This window comes from Centrocercus urophasianus, unplaced genomic scaffold (genome assembly GCF_019232065.1).
Source record: "Centrocercus urophasianus isolate 14NV4802_14NV808 unplaced genomic scaffold, USGS_Curo_1.0 seq_10, whole genome shotgun sequence".
Taxonomy (NCBI): domain Eukaryota; kingdom Metazoa; phylum Chordata; class Aves; order Galliformes; family Phasianidae; genus Centrocercus; species Centrocercus urophasianus.
The window spans coordinates 33,715,788-33,719,646 of record NW_024884142.1 but is presented as its reverse complement, the minus strand read 5'-3'; positions in this window follow the sequence as shown (position 1 = coordinate 33,719,646).

The following is a 3,859-nucleotide window of genomic DNA, read 5'->3' as shown; positions in this document are numbered from 1 at the left end:
TCAGATTCAGTAACTCCCTTCTCATATGGAATTATAAAGATTTCCTGTTGTTCTAGGATTCAAAATGCAGCTTTTAAAGATGTTTATTTATTGCAATTTGAATTGCATGTGATTTTTTTTTTCCAGACGCCAATATACTGGGAAGTTTGGAAACGCAAGAAACAGTCTTGCTTACACCATTTAAAACATATGCACTTTTGCATTTAAAGGAAATAAAATCTATTAGGAAATGTTCTTTTAAGGCACTGAAACTTTTTCCCAAGGTAAATATTTCAATGCATAAAATATGCTAATCTAACAAAAAGAAAAAAAAAAGCACTTGAGACATACTGAAATATTTCATGTTTGCTTTAAACCAATGAGTTATACTTTTGGAAAAAAAACACAGACTGCCAGCATTTTAAATACCATGCCTTGCAATGTATAGGGTCTAGTGACATTGTAGCATAACATCTGTAATTGGAAGATTTCCTTTGGAATGTAATGTAGGAAACACAATTTAGCTTTGTCAACAATATCTTGCAAAGTGTTCCCATTTATAATTATTTATATTGTAAATAACTTTCTGAAGTAAATTTGAAGTTAATGTGCATAAGATGTATTTATTATGTGAAGATTTTTTTGGTTTAAAATATAGCTGCCAATATGCAATTTTTGTCTGTTTTTCTGCATTTTTAAATTAATAATTGTCTCATAGAGGATAAATATTCAGGCATTAGTTTTAATTAATGAGACTATTTTTCAGACTTGGGAGGGTGTGTGGGAAAAGTCATTTTTTTTATACCTGTCAGTCCTAATGTAAACTTTGAATCTTGAATGCAGTTTATGAAGGTACGAAGGAATACAGATAATATACTGCTAACTTATTTAGGAAAGATATCTGAATCTGCTCAGGTATTACTCTGTCTGGAAAAGCCAACTCACAAGGGCTATATCAAGATTAACTAACTGTCTCCTCCTTGAACACTCTACTCCGCTACTTGAAGCCTCACACTACCACCATGCCTCAGTTTGCTGTGTTGTGACAAAGGAATGGAGGAGAAGTTACACAAAATTGCATTCAAGCCCTAGTTGGCTACTTCTTGGCTTCACATATCTGTACACCTCAATCAAGTCACAGTAACGTAATCTGCTGTTCGCTTTCTAAGCCGGTCTCTGAGCCATCACTCCCTATCCTTTCAGTCTCTCTCACTGAAACTCATTCCTGGTGGTGAGCAAATATGAGATTGATGGTGCCAGGGGGCAGTGAAAGCCTGGTTCTGCAGCTGAGTTAGAAAGCAGCTTTCTAGGTGAGGAAGTACTTGATCGCATATTTTCTATTCACAAGACTCAGGTTGAAAACTAAAAGCAATGGGGATAGGGATGAGGTACATAGAAGAAGCAGTTTGTAGTCTAAGGTAAATTAATTTCAAAAAGAGAAGATGCAAGTACTGTCACTGTGTCAAGTCACACTGTGTCACTGTCACAGGTGTCACTGCAAGTACACAAGCATTCAGTTCTCAGAGATGCTCCTCAGATTTGGTAGTATTTTACAGTGTAGTGTTAGATGTTTAACTGCTTTCATGCTTTAAGTATTTCCTATCGGATAGTTTAGGCAGCTTCCCTCTCTTTGGCCTGAATTTGGCCTTGATTCTTTGTGCAGGCAGGAAATGGTATCAGCTTTTCCCAAACAATGCAAAACACGTGTTCCTTTCCCTTTCCCTTTCCCTTTCCCTTTCCCTTTCCCTTTCCCTTTCCCTTTCCCTTTCCCTTTCCCTTCCCCTTCCCCTTCCCCTTCCCCTTCCCCTTCCCCTTCCCCTTCCCCCTTCCCCTTCCTCTTCCCCTTCCTCTTCCCCTTTCCTTTTCACCTTTCCTTCCCTCCACCTTGCCTCCCCTCCCTTGTGTGTACTTGTGTGTTGAAAGTCCATCAACATCTATAGTTGCTCTTCAGTCACTCTTTTAGGGCATAAATTTTCTCATTACCCACTAGCCTTTGTTCAGTCTCAGCTCTGATATTCATTGGCAAATTGCTTCACATTGAGGAAATCTGCTGTCATAGCCATTGTAATAAAAGTGTGTGATACCATCAGGAACTTCCTCTATCCCCATATGGTGGCCATCAGAGGCTTCAGCATCAGCAGTTTCATTTGATACATCTTTGACTTTCAGGAGGTCACAAATAGCCTGCTGCTCTGCAGCCCAGTGACGCTATGACTGTGTGAATTAAAAAGGGCTATCCACTCCAGCATAAAGCCCAAAAGACTGCATGCTCTCTTCATGGATGTTAATGTTAGTAGAAATTTCACTAGGCATGCACACAAGATTTGCATGTTCTAATAGTCTGCCTAGTTCCACAGGCAAAGGCTAGTACTGTCTTTCTGAAGCACCATGGACTTTTGACTGGAGCTAAAGGAGAGTGCCCTGAACAGCATGCTCCCTATTGGAGCTTGCTGCATGCTTCACCATCTCCAAAAATCTGATGGGAAGCCACTTAATCAGTAGAACAGGATGAGAAAGAAATTCAGGGCTGCCTGAATCCTAGCTTCTAGACACTGCATCGAATGATCTTGGCTCCCCAAATGCGGTCTTCAGGGCACATGTGCCAGTGTGGTCAGAAGACAGGTGCAATGGTATGCATACATGATGACAGCTGGGTGTGACCAGCATCAAGCAGTGCTCACCCTCGCAGCCACTCTCTCATTCTGCCTGTAGTCTGTTGTGGCCTTTCTCTGACCGTCCTCTCATTTTGGCTCCCTGAGGCAGTATCTTCCCCATTTCACTCTTCTTCCTCCTGCCCAAACCCTGGCCTGATGTATGACTTCTCAAATCCTGTGATCCAGCTTGCCCAGCAAGCTTCCTCTGTTGATCTTGAAAATCAAGTTCCCTTTTCATGATGAAAATTGTTATTTGGCAACAGTTTCCATCACTGGCACTGTTCCTTCCCTTTCTCTTCTTTATGCAGCTGGTGTAAACACAGCACTGAGGACTGTGCAAGCTCTTTCTCACAAGCATTAGTTCTGCTATGAGAATGCTATTGGTTGTGGTAATAGAGGTGATGAACTTTTCAGAAAAGCAACAGACAAAAGATGATAGATGCCTTCAGCATATAAAGTACATGTTACTTTTGCTGCAGTGCAAAATGTAGTCACTCTTGGTTTACAAATAGAAAATAAAGATGAACACTGAAACAAGAAGATCTATGTCTGAATTGAAAAATAACAGCAAAAACTTAAAAATCTCATTTTTATGTGTACTAAATTATATACAAACACTTAAATATTCATTCTTAATATTTGTCTCATTATTATTCATTTGTTCCTTATTATTATCATGAGACATCATCGGCTTTGTCCATTTTATCATTATCAACATTTGTTACTCTTTTTCATCTATAAATTAAATTAAAAAAAAAGTCTACATTAAAATAATATTAATATATCTGATATCAGAAACTTGGATGTGGCAAATAAAAACCAAACAGGATCAGCCTACTCTAATCTTTCAACAGGATACAGCCCCATTATTTGGTACCCAGTGTATCAGGCAGTGTACCTCATATAGCAGCCATATTTCACTCCCAGCAATATTTCTAGTATTATCAGTATGACATGCTTGGTAACTATACCAAAGCTGGAAATTATACCAAATAAATTTGTACATTATTAAATGAGTTACATTTGCTTATTTTTAGTTATGTTTGGCTTTGTTTTGTTTCCGAAAATGAGAAACATGATGAAACAGCAAAGCAAGCTGAAGGTTCTTTTTTAAGTTCAACACTTCCTCTTTTCCCTTGAGGGGCAGTACCAGAGATCATTTAATTCAGTTTCAAAGGGCAGACTGGAATGTTTCTGTGACTTCTTTTATCTCCTTTGAAGCTTGA